General features: G+C 45.3%; 1 long non-coding RNA gene across 1 annotated transcript; it reads right to left on the bottom strand.

The window, feature by feature from the left end:
- Positions 1-12,073: 12,073 nt before the first annotated feature.
- LOC147446054 (uncharacterized) lies at positions 12,074-16,698 on the bottom strand. Its single transcript, XR_015189848.1, has 2 exons — positions 12,300-16,698; positions 12,074-12,210 (listed from the first exon to the last, which is right to left on the bottom strand). It is a non-coding gene; the product is annotated as an uncharacterized LOC147446054 (long non-coding RNA).
- Positions 16,699-20,973: the final 4,275 nt, after the last annotated feature.

Below are 20,973 nucleotides of genomic sequence, written 5' to 3'. Positions count from 1 at the left end.
TGTCGGCTTATCAAGCATGGTTAAAGCTGAGTGATCTTTATGAGAAGCAGAGTGCAGCTTCACAGGTATACTGGCTTATGAAGCTTGTTGACTTGAAGATGAAAGAAGGGACACCTATGTCCAATCATCTTAATGAATTCAACACCATCTACAGTCAGTTGTCAGCTCAAGGTGTCAAGTTTGATGAACCTGTTAGAGCTATGTTCCTGTTGATCACATTGCCGAAAAGTTGGGACACTTTTCGCACAGCTTTGAGTAATTCTGCACCTCCAGATGGTTTGAACATAGCAGATGTAGAAGGAAGTCTGCTTCCTGAAGAAACGAATAGAAAGACAATGGACAAAGGCAAAGGAACAGCCTTAGTTGTCAGGGGAAGGACCAAAGAAAAGTACAAAGGTGGAAAGAGGAATCAGTCTCGTAGCAAGTCCCGCAGTGCTAAAGGCAAGAGTGGCATAGAATGCTACCATTGTGGCAAGAAGGGTCACATGAAAAGAGACTGCAGAGATTGGAAAGCAGAAAAAGGCAAAGAGAAAGCTGAAGACCATGGTGAGAAGAACAAGTCCTCAGTGAAGATTCAAGAAATAAATGTGACAAGCACTGTTGCAGAGGATGACAGTCTAGTGTCAGGAGACATCTACTTCTTGAAGAATACAATGGACTCAGCTCTTCTTACAGCATCTGATGGAAATGCACTGAGTGACTGGATTATAGACTCAGGGGCATCACTTCATGTGTCTCCAAACAAGGAGTGGTTTACCTCTTATGTGACCACTAACGATCATGTTTGGCTAGGCAATGGGCAGACATGTGAGATCTTAGGTGTTGGAGATGTTCAATTGAAGTTTCAGAATGGCTCTTCTTTCACGCTGAAGAATGTGAGACATGTTCCCGCAATTACAAAGAGCTTGATCAGCACAAGTTTACTTGATGATGCTGGCTACGTCACCACTTTTGGACAGAACATGTGGAAGATATCCAAGGGTTCTATGACAGTAGCACATGGAGTAAAGTCTGGAGGACTTTACATGATTTATGTATCAAATGTCTCTAAAAATGTAATCAATGTAACCGAGAAGCCGAACGTTTCTTTGTGGCATAGCCGGTTAGGACATGTCCAAGAAGGGAATGGAAATCTTGTCTCGTTCTGGTTATTTTCCTGGCATTTCATTTAATGATTTTGAATTCTGTGAACATTGTCTGTATGGTAAGCAAACACAGCAGCCACATAAGCATAAAAGCAGTAGAAGAGATACACAGTTGGCACTTGTTCATAGTGATTTGTGTGGACCTATGCCTAACCTATCTCTAGGGGGAGCTTCTTACTTTATGACATTTATAGATGATTACTTGAGGAAAGTATGGGTTTACTTTCTCAAGCACAAGGATGAAGCGTTTAGTGTTTTCAAAACGTTTGTGACACTTGTGGAGAATCAGAGTGGCAAGAAGCTTAAATGCTTATGCACTGACAATGGTGGAGAGTATGTTTCAAAGGCCTTTCAAGACTTTTGTGAGTCAAAAGGTATAAAACGTGAACTTACTGCTCCTTACAATCCTTCTCAAAATGGTGTTGCTGAGAGGATGAATAGGACCATACAAGAGAAGGTCAGAAGTATGTTGTCTAATGCACAGCTGCCAAATGGGTTTTGGGTTGAAGCTGTATCAACAGCTGTTCATCTTGTAAATAGATCTCCTAGCAAGGTTTTGCAGAAGGATTCAGTGCCAGAGATGGTATGGTCAGGCAAGGTGCCCTCATACAAGCATCTCAGAGTCTTTGGCTGTGAGGCATATACTCACGTTCCAAAGGAACTTAGGAACAAACTTGAGCCAAAGAGTAGAAAGTGCATCTTTCTAGGCTATGGTAATTCTGGTGAGATGGGGTACAGACTTTGGGATCCCGAATCCAGAAAGGTTGCCCGCAGCAATGATGTTCACTTTAATGAATCCAAATATCATTCTAAACCATAGAGGTTGAGGAGATTAGAAGAGTTGTCTTCCAAGAAGATGGACTTGCACGTGCAATACAAAATGTCAGGGCTCAAGAGGAGCAAGGACAGGATAGAGTGGAACCATAGGTTGTGGCTGAGCCTGAGCCACCTATTGTGCGTAGATCTGGACGTGTCACACGACCTCCTGATAGGTGTGTTCCATCTATGAACTATGTCATGTTGACTAATTGCAATGAGCCTTCATGTTACAAGGAAGCAGTGCAAATGAAGGACTCCGGGAATTGGCAATTGACCATGCAGTCAGAGATGACAGCTCTGCATAAAAACAAGACATGGAAGCTAGTTAAATTACCACAAGGCAAAAAGGCTCTACCTTGTAAATGGGTTTACAGGTATAAGATCACCGCTCATGATAGTCAGCCAAAGTACAAAGCAAGGCTTGTTGCCAAGGGCCCTAAGCAAGAACAAGGCATTGACTTTGATGAAGTCTTCTCTCCGGTGGTCAAGATGACTACATTGAGATGCTTTCTTGCATTGGTTACCATATTAGATTTGGTGTTGCACCAAATGGATGTCAAGACAGCGTTCTTGCATGGTGATTTAGATGTGGAAATTTACATGCAGCAGCCAGAAGGGTTTGTTGAGAAAGGCAAGGAAGATTGGGTATGCCAGTTGTTAAAGAGTCTTTATGGCTTAAAACAATCACCGAGGGCATGGTACCATAAATTCCACAAGTTTATGCTTTCTCAAGGCTACAAACGTAGTGAGTTCGATCACTGTCTATATACAAAGAAGGCTAAGGATGGTAGTTGGTTGATCCTTATTTTGTATGTGGATGACATGTTGATTGTTGGCAAGCACTTGGAAGAAATTTCAGCTTTGAAGTCAAAGATGGCAGAATCGTTTGACATGAAAGACATGGGTGAGGCAAGTCATATACTTGGTATGCGCATTGAGAGAGACAGATCAAAGAAGTTGATTTGGTTAACTCAAACAGATTATATTGACAAGGTTTTGCAACGTTTCAATATGGAGAAGGGAAAGGCATCTCAAACAGATTATATTGACAAGGTTTTGCAACGTTTCAATATGGAGAAGGGAAAGGCATTGAGTGTTCCATTGCCACCATATGTGAAACTTAGCAAACAAGATTGTCCTGTGTCTGAGGAAGAACAGGCTGAAATGGATAAGATTCCATATGCGTCTACAGTGGGTAGTTTGATGTATGCAATGATTGCTACTCTCCTAGACATTGCATTTGCAGTGGGAGTAGTAAGTCGATACATGTCAAACCCAGGCAAGAAACATTTGGAGGCAGTGAAAGGAATATTGAGATACCTGAAAGCTACAAAGAGTATGCGTATATGCTATGGGAGTCAGGAGCTAAGTGTAAAGGGTTTTACAGACTCAGATTATGCAGGTGACTTAGACAACCGAAGGTCTACGTCAGGGTATGTCTTTACATTGGCTGGTGGAGCAATATCATGGCGTTCTAGATTACAAGATTGTGTTACTCAGTCTACTACATAGGCTGAATATGTTGCAGCATCAGAGGCATGCAAAGAATCAATTTGGCTTAATCGACTAGTAACAGATTTGGGAATCAAAGAAGAGATGCCTGTGTTATATTGTGATAGTCAAAGTGCTATACAATTGGCTCGCAATCCAGTTTATCACTCAAAGACAAAGCATGTGGATGTGAAGTATCATTTCATCAGGGAAATGCTCGAGGATAAGCAACTTCAGCTTGTCAAAGTTCACACCACAGAAAATCCTGATGATCTACTTACAAAAGGACTTCCCTCAGAGAGCTTTGCGCATTTTCGCAAGCAGTTAGGTGTAGGGTAGTACATCACTTCTCTACATCTTTTGTATATTAGCTTGTATAGTAGCTTCTCTCACACTTAAAGTACCACATTGTACTTTAAGTGGGAGGTTGTTGGGGTATAAAGCCCAATGTGGTCGCCCAGGTAAGTGGGCGGGCCGCCAGGTATGTACACATGTTCTTTTGTAAAAACCTAATAAGAACTCACTATGCTCTACACATGACAGTAGAGCGAGTTCACCATATCGTCGTGCTCTTCTTCTCGCACTCTTTCTCGCGTCGCACTTCCGCTCGTACTAATTCACTATTGTATCTTGCTCACAACAAAGAGTAGAGATGCAAGTAAGCAAGAAAGAACAAAAAGAATGTTAAGGCCAATTGCATTTTAAGCCAATGTCAAATTAAAAGATGAAACTTTGGATAGATGGTGGCGATGGAGAGGGAGAGGGAGAGAGATAGAAAGAGAGATGGAGATCTACAATTTTTTTAAGTGGTGCCACTATGGTGCACATAAGTTATACATGTCGTGGTGACCCTACGAGCATATCCACGATGATCCTTCTTCCTCACCAGGTTGCTACTATGCAATTTTCCTCCTTCCTTACCATGGTGGTGACCCTATGACATCAGTTATGCATGTTATCGTGACCCTATGAGTGTATCCAATCATCCTTCTTCCTTATCCTATTAGTGCTACTATTATTAGTTATATAGAGAAACAATCAAATTTCATGCATATATCAAATATTGTCTACTCTAATGATTTGTGTTATATAGTTGGAATATTAGAGGGAAGGATTGTGTTAAAAAATGGACCTAAGCTTTTTTTTTTGCTTGCAGCAACAATGCGCGGGTCACATACTAGGACGTATTCAATAGGAGACTTTGCACATTGAATACTACAAAGATTCATTAAGAGCTTTGAGCTTCTGTTAGTTGCAGTGGAATGATTGTTTGCGCTTTGCTCAAGATGAGTGCTCCGAACTATGCTCAAGGTTCCTTTTGTTCTTATGGAAGGTACACTACAACAAAAAAGAAGACCTTCGACGCAGGTTTCGACGCATCTCATCGAAAAAACCGTCGATATACGCGTCGCTACAAAAACGTCGCTATATGCGTCGATATACGCCTTGAAAGGTAATATTATCGATGCATATTTTGACTGTCTTAGCGACGCTGGAGAGGGGAAACGGGAAACACACCCAGCACACAACACAATGCCTCACTATAGCCCAGGGTATACACAACGCCCCAATCCACTAGAGTTCACCTTCAAAACTCAACACTACCCGCAAGCAAACCATTGCTTTCACACAATCATACACACATACGCCTTGCAATGCACCAGACAGACTCACTCACTCCGCTCTGCTCAATTCACAGCCTTTCACACTCACACAACCTCTCTCTATCTCCCTTTGCACGACCAACCTAAGGGAGGCACACACGCCGACACACACACCCGAAAACACACGCACACAAGTAGAGAAGAGAAGGGGGAAGGGGGAATGACGCTTGAAACAGAAGGGAATTGTCTACTAGCATAGGCAATAGCATGTACATCCAACACCCTGCCGGCATGAACCTCGGCAACCCAAAACAAGAGCTCCAAAAGCCTTGACAAAAAAACCCTCCTTGGTCCAAAGACCCCTTGGCCAAAAAAAAGACCTTACAAATGAACATAATCACCCTTTTATAGGGGTGTGCCTAGAAATCTCAAAAAAGAAAAAATGTGGTGTTATTCCATGTCCTGCACTCCTTTTGGAGTTCCATTTATAAGTTCTATACATTGCCAACACTTGGCTTAATTATTCTTGGAAACCTTTGCATGCTAGATACGTTGGCCCCTTGGCCCTTTGATTTTGGCCGGCCGCACAGACTCCCTTCTCCTGGCACTTCATTTGCTTGTCGGCATCTCTTGGCAGTGGGACAGGCCCTTTGGAACTTCTCTCTCTTCCATGCTCCATTAGCTCAGCTGCGGGGCCCCTCCCCTCCAAGGCAATAGCGACGTCGCTATTGGGGGGGGGGGGGGGGGGGGCTTCCCCTCAAAAAGCTTACGGGCGCGGGCACCACGCCTTACCGTTCGCCACGTCATCATCTGGTTCACCGCCGCGTACGCCATGCGCCGCCCGGCCCCGTCGGCTTGCCACCAAAACCACCGCATCACCGCCACAACAGCGCCCAAGGCGCGGACGCCATAGCTGCGCCTAAGGGGAGCTCCCCTCACCTTCTCTTGGATACTATGGAGAGTGCCACGGCCTAGCTTATATAGTGCGGTCTCCGGGCTTTTCCCTGCGCATGTAAGTTATACCCTATGCCACGTGGCATCACCACAGAGCCCCAAGGCTTTTGAGTTTCAAAAAATCCCTTTACTATTTTTTCAACCAAAATTTTTTTTGGCCTGCTCTTGCCTGGACCCCATTCTTTGCTCCCACCTCCTGTTGCTAAGCTGCAAAGCCTGGGTGAATCTCCATCTTCCCGGCTACAATCACCTTCTCTTTACCTGCACTTTTGACTTCTCGGCATCTTCGAACCAGGGCTCTCAAAAATGGAAAAAAACATCTGCAATCCAAGCCGGCCAAAAGCTCCCAGTTTTCCGACGGCTATATCTTCTCGCTCCGGACTCCGTTTGGCGTGCAGTCACTTTTTGCTACCTCCATATGGTGTACACTCTACTCTAGAACCTCGTCGAGGCTCAAAAGATTCCAGATGGCACGTACTCCAATGCGGCCAAGTGGGCTCAAACCCGACCCCCGAAAAAAATTCAAATGACCATATCTTGCAAACCGTGGCCGCGATCCACAATCTGAAAAGACGGGTAGGCTCCATAAATTGAGCTCTACACACTTGTACCTTAAGTTCCACTTGGACCACCTGTGCTCAGCTGCCCTGTCCGGCAAGAACCTACAAACCACCAAAACTTTAACCTTCAATAACTTGAGCTCCGTAGCTCGGTTTGATGAGCCGTCTGGACCTGCTCCTTCAGTACTTCAAGCTCTTCATTTCTAGACCCAAACGCTGCACTTTGCATCTCCTTCACCTGCTACCCCAATTAGCCCATTATGTAGCCTTTCCTTTGCCTATAAACCGCATCATGCATACACTTCCGTTGCTACCTGTCATTCCATGAACTTCCTAGCTGCTCTAGTCCTTCGCCATGTTTCTGCTTGCCTATATACACCTGCCCATGCCATCTTCTAGAGTCGGCACACTTTGGATGCACCATCATTGCCCACCTCCCTGTTGAGCATTTATGCTCAACCACATAAAAGCTTTATTTCACTATAAACTGCAAAAACCTGGCACACATTATGAGAAAACTGAAACCGTATATACAATGTTTTATTGCACTCTATCACCTAAACCTTCAAGTGGATTGCCCCACCCCCTGCATCACATAGCTTCCACCTGGATCAAACACCTGGCTCTGTTCACTTTCATCCATCTGCAACAATCTCCAATAGTGACCTACCCAAGCACGTAGCCATCCATACACACAAAAGGCCCATAGCACTTTAGCACCTCTTCAAACAACATCTTGCCTCATCAGCCTATATGGCTCTGCAACCACATCATCTGTATCAACCAACACTTCTGACCCTCCCTCCCAGCCATGTAAAGTAGAGCTCCTCTCAAAGGAACTCCGTACCTGATGGATAACATACTGCGCAGTTGCACTTACAAGCATACCTTTCAACCATGGGTTGCATACCTCTTTTGAAAGCTTGGACACATTGTGGGAATCTCCTCCATATGTCATAGAACACAGCTCTTGCACTGGCTTCATGCTCTCTTGCACCTCCTCTTCGAACTCACTTACACTGTCATCAAGCCCTTAATTATCGATTGTCCCTTCAAGGTCGCTCAGCACTTTCTTCTGTCCAGCTTCAGTCTCCTGCTCTTCAATCACCTCTACTACAACTGCATTATGCTCCTCTAAGGAAAAGAGAAACTCGTTCTCTACCGCATCCATCTCCAGTTCTTCCATAGACATGGCCGCTTTATCTCTCTTGGCAAAATGGTGCATCTGCTGCACCACCATGGCACATTCCACCGCTACTTTCATCAGCACAACCATTAGCATGGCACCAAATACCACCTTCACCTGCATTTCATCATCTGTAGGTCTAGACCGCACCTTTTGGCTTTCATCAAACATCTCGGCCTGCTCTGTTCCCTGCTCTTCTTGCACATGGACTACTACCATCTCATCAAACATATAAGAGGGCAGCTTTACCTTTACCAATTTGGATTCATTAGATTCCGTCTCTTCGTCATAGGATGTGGACTCATCCACTCTATCCTCCTCGCTTGTCTCCCAGCAAATCGAGCGTGTATCATCATCGGCATCGGCATCATATACCGACTCCGTATCCGCATCTGCATCCACTTGCTGCTCCACAAAAACTTGACCATCTTCACCACTTTGCAAACTTTCTTCACCAGCTTCTGAACCCTCGGTATCTGCATCTTGATCACATTCTGCTACCTTTTCATGCAAACTTTCAACAAGACCATGCTTTACCTCTTCACTCTGTATTGGAACCTCCACATTTGCTACCTCTTTTGCATCTTGGTTCACCTCGACGTGGAGCTTCTCCTCGTTGACAAGCTCTTTCACCCTCGGTACAGGCACATCACAAACCGGAAACCTCCAAGGAACATAACCAATAGTAGGTCTTACCTCCACAGGCCTTGCCTTTTGCACAACTGGAATCACCTTTGGTTGGACCCAAGAGCACTTCGCTACCTCCGCAACAGGTATATAATCTGTTGGCTTTAGCATTCCCAACTCCAACTTCAGCTTCACCTTTCTGCTCTTCATCTTTGCCAGATAGACCATGTTTTCATAGGTGTCGGCGCCATCTTCGACCTTTTCTCTAATCCTCGGATGCAAGCACTCTAACAGCTTTGACAGCTTCAAAGATTGATTCCTTTTGATCCCAGTAGCAATCTCTAAGTGCTTCCAACAAGCTTCAAACTGCTCAATGAAAACTGAGAAATCTTTACTTACATCCTGGTGTACCGCCTTCAGCTTTGCACCAGCCTTTTCCGCTGTAATCGCCTCTCAAAACCGCTCCAAAAACTGACTCTGCAACTTTTGCCATGATTCTCTATCACTTCTCTCTAGGCCATCGAACCACACCTTGGCTCGTCCTCGCATTAACAACGGCACCGTCCGTAACCATTTTGCATCCGTCGACATACGCATCGACAACAACCATAATTCGAAATATGCTAACCAATCCTCGGGATCTTCGACGCCCGTAAATATGGGGCCAAAACCTGGCTCCACCATCTCTGTCAGCTTCAACCTCAACCATCAAACATCTCGACCCTTCGCCAACCGCTTTGTTGGCAAAAAAACACCACTTTCAACCGCAAATTGGAGCATCAGACAGCTCCTCCGTGGAGGCACCAGAAGATGGAGAGGGGGAAAGAGGAACACACCCAGCACACAACACAATGCCTCACTATAGCCCAGGGTATACACAGCGCCCCAATCCACTAGAGTTCACCTTCAAAACTCAACACTACCCGCAAGCAAACCATTGCTTTCACACAATCATACGCACATGCGCCTTGTAATGCACCAGACAGACTCACTCACTCCGCTCCGCTCAATTCACAGCCTTCCACACTCACACAACCTCTCTATATCTCCCTTTGCACGACCAACCTAAGGGGAGCACACACGCCGACACACACCCGAAAATACACGCACACAAGAAGAGAAGAGAAGGGGGAAGGGGGAATGACGCCTGAAACAGAAGGGAATCGTCTACTAGCATAGGCAATAGCATGTACATCCAACACCCTGCCGGCATGAACCTTGGCAACCCAAAACAAGAGCTCCAAAAGCCCTGACAAAAAAACCCTCCTTGGTCCAAAGACCCCTTGGCCAAAAAAAAAGCCCTTACAAATGAACATAATCACCCTTTTATAGGGGTGTGTTTAGAAATCTCAAAAAAGAAAAAATGTGGTGTCATTCCATGTCGTGCACTCCTTTTGGAGTTCCATTTAGAAGTTCTATGCATTGCCAACACTTGGCTTAATTATTCTTGGAAACCTTTGCATGCTAGATACGTTGGCCCCTTGGCCCTTTGATTTTGGCCGGCCGCCCAGACTCCCTTCTCCTGGCACTTCATTTGCTTGTCGGCATCTCTTGGCAGTGGGACAGGCCCTTTGGAACTTCTCTCTCTTCCATGCTCCATTAGCTCAGCTGCGGGACCCCTCCCCTCCAAGGCAATAGCGACGTCGCTATTGGGGGGGGGGGCTTCCCCTCAAAAAGCTTACGGGCGCGGGCACCACGCCTTATCGTTCGCCACGTCATCATCTGGTTCACCGCCGCGTACGCCATGCGCCGCCCGGCCCCGTCGGCTTGCCACCAAAACCACCGCATCATCGCCACAGCAACGCCCAAGGCGCGGACGCCATAGCTGCGCCTAAGGGGAGCTCCCCTCACCCTCTCTTGGATACTATGGAGAGTGCCACGGCTTAGCTTATATAGTGCGGCCTCCGGGCTTTTCGCTGCGCATGTGGGTTATACCCTATGCCACGTGGCATCACCACAGAGCCCCAAGGCTTTTGAGTTTCAAAAAATCCCTTTACTATTTTTTCAACCAAAATGTTTTTTGGCCTGCTGTTGCCTGGACCCCATTCTTTGCTTCCACCTCCTGTTGCCAAGCCGCAAAGCTTGGATGAATCTCCATCTTCCCGGCTACAATCACCTTCTCTTTACCTGCACTTTTGACTTCTCGGCATCTTCGAACCAGGGCTCTCAAAAATGGAAAAAAACATCTACAATCCAAGCCAGCCAAAAGCTCCCAGTTTTTCGACAGCTATATCTTCTCGCTCCGGACTCCGTTTAGCGTGCAGTCACTTTTTGCTAGCTCCATATGGTGTACACTCTACTCTAGAACCTCGTCGAGGCTCAAAAGATTCCAAATGACGCGTACTCCAATGCGGTCAAGTGGACTCAGACCCGGCCCCCGAAAAAAATTCAAATGACCATATCTTGCAAATCGTGGCTGCGATCCACAATCCGAAAAGACGGGTAGGCTCCATAAATCGAGCTCTACACACCTGTACCTTAAGTTCCACTTGGACCACCTGTACCTAGCTGCCCTGTCCGACAAGAACTTACAAACCACCAAAACTTTAACCTTCAATAACTTGAGCTCTGTAGCTCGGTTTGATGAGCCCTCTGGACCTGCTCCTTCAGTACTTCAAGCTCTTCATTTCTGGACCCAAAGGCTGCACTTTGCATCTCCTTCACCTGCTATCCCAATTAGCTCATTATGTAGCCATTCCTTGGCCTATAAACCGCATCATGCATACACTTTCGCTGCTACGTGTCATTCCATGAACTTCCTAGCTGCTCTAGTTCTTTGCCATGCTTCTGCTTGCCTATATACACATGCGCATGCCATCTTCTAGAGTCGACACACTTTGACTGCACCAACGCATATAGCGACGACCATAACAGAAAAAAAAATTCTTGGACAGAGGATAGACAACCTGGCCTATGCCTAGTGAAAAGATGGACACAGCCACAGCCAGACTGTCAGTCTTCTGCCCGCTGTCTGTCCTCTGCCCAATGAAAAGATGGACACAGCCACAGCCAGACTACATGTCCTCTGCCCAAGAAAGCGAGCAGCACGAAAATGAATCGTACTCCTGCAGAAATTTCGAAAGAGTTCTCTTCGTTTTTACATAAACTTTTCAAAAAAAACCATATCATGTATACGCCTCCTACATGCTATCCATGTAGGATCTCACATGAGATGTAAGGCCAATGAAAGAAATGAAATGAACTTTGTGCAAAACCATAACCGTACCAACTTAAAACCATAACGAACTTAATTTATGCAAAACCATAACCAAATTAAAACCATAACCACTTTTAGCAAAACCATAATGCAGATAACCATAACCATAAACATAAACAAAACAATAACCATAAGCATAACCAGAAAGTTAAACATAACCATAAACAAAACAAGAACCATAACCATATCTATACAAGAATAGGAGAAATAACCATGTCTATACAATGACAATGATAATAACCATAACCATAAAGAAAACAAAACTGTCTGAACAATAACTATAACCATATATGTCTATACAAAAAAGAGACACAGAAGCGTGTCTGTGTCTCACAAAGTATATATATGAAATCCACTGATCACTAGGCGTCACAACCTACACATAAGACAAGTCACAAAATTAGTATTGATATTACTTTACATATACTTATTTAATTAAATCAACTCACACATATTAACGTCTCACCTCAAGCGATCAGCGAAACTCTAAAGCCTCCCAATCTACAAGCTCTCCTGAAGCATCAAGATCATTCAATACTTCATAGATACCTATGCGATATCCATCTATCTCCTCCTGGCGTGTCGAGGCTCGACACATCGCAAGATTCTGCATTTATACAAAAATCAAAGTAATAAGAATACATGAATCATCACGTTTTAAAAAACGTCATAGCTAGGATTGGATTAGAAACTCACAAACTCATAACGAAAGGTGTCGAAGCTTCCGCTGCCAAGATGAGATGTCCCCCTGGTCATATGTTGTATCTGCGTGGCCTAACGCTACTGTCTGAACCGCGTGTCCACTGTCCGCTCATCCTCTCTGATCTGCTGCCACGTCTTGTGTATGATGTCCGAAGGCTTCGGCAAGCAGGTCCTGAAAGCCTGCCGAGTTGCATCTCGTCGATGTTTCACGGTGTCCCATGCAACACCCTTGATCCACCTCCTCGGAACAGCCTTTGAACTCGGAGCAGACTGATAATCTCTCATGATCATCTCCACTATATAACTGACTTTGTCCTCATCTTGGTCAGGCCAAGGCGTCAGAATGCTGGTCGAAAACTGCAGCTTCGCGAGCTGGTAAATCCGCTGTCTCATCTCAGTCCCGACTCTATCCATGTCAACAAAACTATCTACCCGTACAGTATAGAGCTTGGAGACACTAGGATCGTGTGCCTCCCAAGGTGTCCGAGGTGTGCCAAGAGGTGTGTCGAGAGGTGTGCCTAGGTAGGACGGGGATCGTGAGCGAGGAGAGGTCGAAGCATTTGTGGACCCTAAACCACCACCTCCACCTGACGATGGTCGAGATCGACGAGTGTGCCTGTGCTGCGGAGATGAGGACGTACCCGTCTCTGCCGCACCCCTAGGTGTTGAAGCGGCCATGATGGGAGACCTCGCAAGCGTCATACCCGTAGGCGTCCCCCCCCCATAAGCGTCCCTCCCCCCATAGGCGTCCTCCCCATAGGTGTCTCCTCCATAGGAGTCGAATCCTTGGGTGTGAAGCCCGAAGACGTAGTACCCGTGCCTCTGGCTACCCAATACTGAGAATCCTCTGCCATCTGACTGGGCGTCATCCATGTGACGAAGCCCATACATGCATCTGCACTCATAGAAGCAGGATCTGAAAACTAGTATACCATACTAAAGTCTTGCACAAAGAAAGTAAAATAAAGCGTCATAACACCTTTGTTTAAATTAACTTTAAAGCTTAATTTTAAATCAACGTCTTCACACAAACACTTACAGATCTAAGCCTCGACGAGTGAGGCATCATCGATAAGATCTTTCACCCTATCTGTCCCAACTCGTTCTGGCAGATTATCTTCATCCATTGCATCTTTATCTACAAGTGTCAATTCGGCCTCGTCTACATCATCCCTCGTATATCTGTCAGCTTCCTCTGTCATATCTTCGTCCATCTCATCTAATGTCACAGTAGTATGGATGTTGGCTGACCGACTTTTCTCCAAGAGCTCTTGCCATTCAAATAATTGTTTATTTCTTGGAGCAACCTGAACCACAAACCACCATTGTCACTCTCGAGGGTCCGATACAAAGACCACTTGCTCGCAATGTTCGGGGAGAGCAAATGTGTCGCTCGCATCTGTCCAAACCTTTGTAGAATCTATTTGCAGAAGCTTGTTTCCATCTCTGCGTACCGTTGCATTGCGACCAGAAGTAATCACCTTGAACCACTTCACATCCAACAAAAACATCTCAAACCGCATGAAGTTGACTTTTTAGGATATCTGACACCAGACCACAGTAATCTAGGTTGCTAGTGCTCTCATTCGTGTCTCTGGCACTGGCCCTGCTCTTTTCCATGAAACTAACCGTTACCCCACTGTCAAACGTGTTTCTTGTACTGTCAATTTGTTGTGTTCTGAAATGCTTTCCATGCGACCACAGTGCCATGTATGTATGATACTTCCAGTCACATCCAATAGCCAGCTCTTCCTCTTCTAGAGATATGGGTTCTCCAATCTGTACAGCTGCTCTCACTGTCTTGTCGAACCATGCCATTGTAGGGAATTCAGATAGAGGAGCGAGATAGTCTGGCAAGGGTAAGCTGCATTGGTCAAAGCGACAGCTCTGACATCTTTCCAACTGATTGCAAATCATCTCGTGAAGCTCGATTGTCTTTCATTCCCATCATTGTCTTCCAGAGGAGCTCTCCCACATTCTTGAATATATGCATTGGATCTAGCAAATGGTTAATTAGTAGATCACCCCAGTATGACAACGTATGGAGAATGTACAAACGTTTCATTCCTAGAACAGGTTGCCCCTTATGTTGCTCCCATCGACAACACCACTCTTGTACATGCATAGGACGACATTCGACGCGACCAAGCTGACCTTTGTGCAAGTGATAGCCATCTGGAAGATAACGGTGGTGCTCTTGATAAATTGTCTTTCGAAGAGAGGCAGAATAGCGCACATCCAAAGACTGCCCGCAAATTGGACATGCATTGTATCCCGAAGTTGTTATCCCTGCATATATTAAAGAATGAATCATGTCAAGGCAAAGTGCTTGCGAATAGCGAGAATTTTGTAAATCAAGAACCATTAACAGAAGCTTCTCCGTATCCTAGCCAATCATGCATACTCCACATAAGAATTCCATGGATCCTTGCATGTTGTTGTCCTACTGGTTCAACCGCATCTGCTATGTCGATCCCATGCTATAACTCCTGGAGTTCGTCAGCTAGTGGAGCTAGATAAACATCCATGTTTTTTGCCTTGAACTTACCAGATACAATCAAGCTTAATATCAAATGACCCTTCTTGATGGCAAGCCACGGCGAGAGGTTGTAATTGATAAAGCACACAGGCCAAGTGCTCCATGATAAGGCACACAGGCCAAGTGCTCCATGACGAGCTTCTCAAGCCAAATGGATTAACTCCATCCATTACCATGCCCAAACGCAAATTGCGTGGTTCACTCTTTAATGTGGCTCGGTATCTTCAATGTGCCTCCAGGCCTTTGAATCAACGGGTACCCTAAATGTTGCGTCTGTGGATATATTCGTAGAATGCCACCGCATCAACTTTGCAATGGAACCACAACGAAACATGCTTTTTATCCTAAGAATAATAGGGAAATGCCGCAACACTTTAGTTGGCACTGTCTCGCCAATTGCATCTTGTTTGTAGCGCATTGCTCCGCACTTAGGACACGACAGACAATCTACGAATTCATTGCAAAAAAGAATGCAATCATTTGAACATGCATGAATCTTGTTGTAGTCCAAGCCAACTGAGGTCAATAGTTGCTTTGCGTCTGGCTTGGAGGGGGGCATTTCATTGCCAACCGGGAGAAGTTGCTCCCGCAACAACCTGTTTAAGCCACATTAAATTAAAAAGCTCTCCAAGCACGTCACCATTGCAATCGGAAAATCTCTTTTGTAAATTACGTACATAAACAAAGCAGTGACGCTTGCATCTGACCACCCGTACACTTATTGAAGATTCAAAAACACCAAACAAGTACGAAGCACAGATATTTTGGTGCCTTCATAGATTGGTTGACGTGCCAACTTCCTCAACATGTCTTCAGGAGATAGGGACAGTCACACGGCTTCTGGTGCTGTTTCGTTAGCGTTCTCCTTGCTTGTCTGGAAGAAGGCATCCAGCATCTCCTCCATGCCATCATCTTCTGTCTGTAAGCCCTTTTCTGCTTCCATCCTTGGCTCTATATTGGTCTGACCTTCACGCATAATCCTTTTCCTCTCCCTCTCTCAGATGTAGATGCTATGTCGCAAAAATCAATGCCCGTTCCGTAGGAGTCGTATCGTAGATTCTGTACGGTTTCTCTAGCAACTCTCCATACTTGTGCACATGCTCATTACATATCCTACGCTTGCACAGGATTTGATACTTACAGAGCGTGCACGAGCATGAAATCTTTTCCTCCATGTTAGTTGATGACGTTGCCATCTACAATGATTATGAATGTTGTTTTAATATATATACTCCTCACAATGTAAACTACCTCGCATTCTCTAGTCTTGCCCAATCTCCGTACACCTCGGTCCAGAGGTGTACGGAGATCAGGACCACGGGGTCAAAATCTCGTTTTTATTGATCAAATCCTATATGGGTAGACACATACGTGCACTCCGAGGTGTACATGGCAATGCATGTAGCGGGCAAAACCCTTTTGCCTCTTTTAGTTCCATAGTTTCTTCTAGAGGGAGAGATAGAGAGAGTTTCTGTTCTTTTCACACAATTGGTCAGCCAACCTAACTCTTTCTCTCTCTTTCTCTATCTACTATCTATCTCTCTCTCTCTACCTTTGTAGCTCTCTAGTTAATTCTCTCTCTCTCTCTCTCTCTCTCTCTCTCTCTCTCTCTCTCTCTCTCTCTCTGCCTCTTTTAGTTCCATAGTTTCTTCTAGAGGGAGAGATAGAGAGAGTTTCTGTCCTTTTCACACAATTGGTCAGTCAACCTAACTCTTTCTCTCTCTCTTTCTCTATCTACTATCTATCTCTCTCTCTCTACCTCTATAGCTCTCTAGTTAATTCTCTCTCTATCCTACACACACCGCTCTCTCCTACACACACACACACCGCTCTCTCTCTCTCTCTCTCTCTCTCTCTCTCTCTCTCTCTCTCTCTCTCTCTCTTTCCTACACACACACACCGCTCTCTCTCTCTCTCTCTCTCTCTCTCTCTCTCTCTCCTACACACACACGCACACACCGCTCTCTCTTTCCTACACACACACACAGACACCTCTCTCTTTCTCTCTCTCTCTCTCTCTCTCTCTCTCTCTCTCCTACACACACACGATGTAGAGAGAGAGAGAGACAGAGAGGAGTTAGGGGAGAGGGAGGGGGGGGGGGGGGGGGAAGTTCCATAATACCTGCGCAGCAGGTTTCGGCCAAGATCCGAGCGCGCGCGTTGAAGACGAAAATGACCCCTGCGCGCGCGCATTCCCCTTTTTTTTTCCCAATTTTTTAACGTCGATATACGCGTGGTAATGTCCGTCGATATACGCGTGGAAAAGCATGCCTTGCCACGCGTATTTCCACGCGCATATCGACGGCTATTCCGATGCGTATATCGACGGAATAAAAGAACGTCGATATCCGCGTGGAAAGGTACGGCCGTTGATATATAGTGCGTCAATAACTTTGGGTTATGTTGTAGTCGTAGAGCCTTCCGTTCTTGATGAGAGAGTGCTATGATCACAAACAAAGTGAATGGACATTGTGCATGCAAGTGTATGAGATTGAGAGATAGAGAGAGAAGAGAAATACGACACTAGAGAAGTTGTAAAACCCTCCTCTGAAGGCCCCACTCTCATCGGCGAGAGTGGTCTACTTATGATTGCACAATCTGGTACAAATGGTATGCATGAGATGATGCAAGTCTAGGCTATGTCAACGATGATGACGGTGATAAAGAAGTCGACCTACGGGCTGAATCTGCAATCTTTCTACTGCTGTCCAAAAACGCTATGGACTGAAATCTGCTATGCAGGTCCAAAAACGTTGATTTGGGGGTTGTTTCTGTGGGTCTTTGACGCTGAAAATCTACAGGTTTAGGACTGAAAACTGAGGTTTCTTTGGACTGAAAACTGATGGTCTATCCGGGCTGAATCTGCTACTCTTTTAGGGGCTGAACTTGTAGGTTCTTCATAGCTGAAAAACGTTGCACTACTGTGGCTGAAAACGTTGCGTGAGAGATTCTCAAAAACGCTAGGCTGATGTCTGTCAAAAACGTTAGGCTGCTGAGCTTCTGGCGATGATCTACTTGATGAGAAAACGCTAGGGGATGGGGTCTATGGTGATGGTGTCCCGATGCAAAAACCCCAAGGGATGCTGATGGTTCTTCTTGCTTGGTGGGAGAAACCGTCAAGGTCTTGTTGAGAAGTTGTCTGCTGAGCTTGGCTCTTGTTGCCTCTTCTGCCAAATAGTGTTAGTCTAGGTTTGCTTATATACAAACTTACTCAATTTCCCAAACCTACTTTTCAACAAAAGTCACTTAAAAATAATAAGTGAAAAATATCAAAAATAGGTAAAATAGGCTAAATGCACTCGAAATTTTCCCTGAAGGATTCTGATGGATTCTAATGGGAATGCTTATGATCATGTTGTGTGTAACTAGAGGATATGCATCTACACTAAGTGACTGGATATGCACGGTCTACGAATAGATTCATAAGAGTGTCAAATCACTTCTAATATAAACTGACTGGAGTGACATAACCCTTGTCGTGATGTAGCTTGTCCACGGACACATGGGGTTGGATGTGTCATGTGACATCCGCTCCTTTTTAAAGTGAGGTACTGGTACCGAACTGTATGGCATCCAGGGAGATCGCCAATAGCATCCAGAATCTTAGAAGGGACTCTTCGTCGGCCCACTCGGATGTGTGGGTCGTGTAGTACTTGAACTTCATAAAGGTCTGCAACGCTTGCTTCTTTGGGCCGCGTCGAAAGTGACACAAAGTCTTCTGTGGCTCATTCGATGCTTCAACTTCGTCGAGAGTCTTACTTCTTTTGTCACAAAGTGATGACGTGGCAGATAGAAGAAACCCTAATTCCTGTCAAAAACCCTAAAATTCTCGCAAACCCTAATTTTTGGAAATCGCGGAGGTGGATTATTATTATTTTTAAAAAAAATTAGAAAAATAGCGACGCAAATCTCAGCTTTTCGCTTTGATTTGGGAGAAAGAAAGAGAAAAAGAGAACTTGCTTTTTACTGACTCTCATTGAGAGAGAGAGAATCTGCTTTTGCTTTCAAGCTTTTGGGGCTCTGCTTTTGGGCATCCCTTGTAACCTTTAAATAAGTGGTGAGGGCTTCACTTCTCAGAGCATCTGGACGCAGAGTCTGAGAGTGAAACCCTAGCCACTCTCTTGTACTTTGATTTGATTAATATAAAAAGAAATACCGAAAGGGGCGCCAGTCTTTGGGGCCAATATCTCTAGGCACGGAACTCCGTCGGACCAGTGTACATCTATTGTGATCTGTGACTTGTTTTGAAGTGGTTATTTGGTGCCGTCGCGGTTGATTCTTGACTTGGAGTGTCCAAGTCTGTTACAGTGGTATCAGAGCACGACCGATTTCTCTTCTACGGGAAATCCGATCCCCGAAAAAAAAAAATTCCGCGGCACCTATGGCTTCAGGCAATGATCAGTCGACTCCCTCTGCATCTGGAGATGCGGGCTGGGATCACAACGAAGATTTTGGCAAGGAGTATGGCCCGCCTCGGCCTACTCAGGCGGAGCAAAGAGAGATGACGCATCGTTAATTGATCGACGATGCAACGAAGATGATGCTCAGTTTTGCCAAGGACCCGAAGATGGCAAAACATATGAACCAGACCTCTTTGGAAGAGGTACAGATGGAGTGGCAGAGAACCACAACACCACTCCCGAAACCCGCTCTCAAGAAACCTTCTGCCTTCAAGAAATATACGGAGAAGGAACTATAGAATGTGGTTGATGCACGGATTGCTCAGCTTTTCGACGTGCAAAAGAAAGACAAAAAGCACGGCAAAAAGCAGATGAAAGGCACTGACTTCCCGGGATATTTGGGTTGTCGGTCGACATTTGACAAGGCAAAGAAACAGAAGAAGCGTGTTCGATTTGAAGGAGTACCCAGTAGTTCTTCTTCTTCTTCTTCTTCTTCTGATAGTTCTTCTAGCTCCTCGGATTCGAGCGAAGAAGACAAAAAAGGTAAAAAGCGAAGCAAGAAGCAACGCTTTGGAAAGGGCAAGAGAAAGGCAAAGAAGGCTAAATCTCGCCCAGAGACTGACAGTTCTATTGAGGACTCGTCTACAGACAGCTCAGATTTCGATGACGGAAAGTTTTATGCGAACAAGAAGAATTTTTACAAAGCCAACCAGTATGACTTTCTCGAAGATAAAAGCAAGAAAGTCCAAGAGTTTAAGGAAGGTGGCCACTCGATCAAGTTTGATACTTTTCAGGATACTCAGATGCTTCGAAGGCTGTCTTTTATACAGCAGTTTGACATCGCTTTCGCGGGAGGACGCTATTCAGAGCACTCCAAGATTCGGAGAGCTACCTCTTACCTTAAGGGGAATGCTCGTACTTGGTGGTCCACGCTTCTTTTAAACAAGAGTGCGCCAGTTAAATGGCTGAAATTTGGAAAGCTTTTTATTTCTTCTTGGTTGACGCAAGAATATGAACGAGATATACGAGCTGCTTGGAACCATCTTCGGATAACCAAGAAAGACACAATCAATGCTTATTGTGAAAGATTCTGGAACTCTTTTCTACCCGCCTCTTCATTCAAGAAGATCTCGTTCACAGAACAAATTGAGCGGTTTACCTTGGGTCTACCTACAGAGATCCGAGATCACTGCTTGGAACAGAAGTCGGCTTCTATTCAGAAGTTGATGAGTCATGCAAAGCGGGGCTTTGCCATTCACTCTGGCAGTTTGACCTACCCCACAGATAAGGCCATGACACAACGAGCCGAACGGACTTCTAGGAATGAAAGTAGAAAGAAAAAGAGCAACCCAGAGAAAAAGGATGCACAACCCAAGCTTACTCCTGAGGAGAGAGCTCGCTTCATCAGAGAGGGGAAGTGCTTTGGATGCGGGGAACATGGACATATCTCCGCGAAGTGCCCTAATAAGGCAAAGAAAGAACAGAATGATAAAGACGACGACAGGTCTGAGAGTTCGAGAGCAGCTAAGGAATGTGGCAGAAAAGGCAGATAGAAAAGCAGAACTGGTACCAAATGGCGTGGGACCTGCACCGAATCTAATGAATGAAAGTACAAACTTTGCCACTTTTGGGGCAAAGTGAAGGATCAGGAAGCTCTTTTGAAGGAGCCAAGGCCAACTTCTTTTCACTTGGAATTGGCGGCTCGATTTGGAACTACGCCCGACAGACT

This window comes from Adiantum capillus-veneris, chromosome 12, assembly GCF_014529385.1.
Source record: "Adiantum capillus-veneris isolate H3 chromosome 12, ASM1452938v2, whole genome shotgun sequence".
In the NCBI taxonomy this organism is placed as follows: Eukaryota; Viridiplantae; Streptophyta; class Polypodiopsida; order Polypodiales; family Pteridaceae; genus Adiantum; species Adiantum capillus-veneris.
Note: the sequence above shows the minus strand (reverse complement) of the source record. Positions and strands in the feature narration are given on the sequence as shown.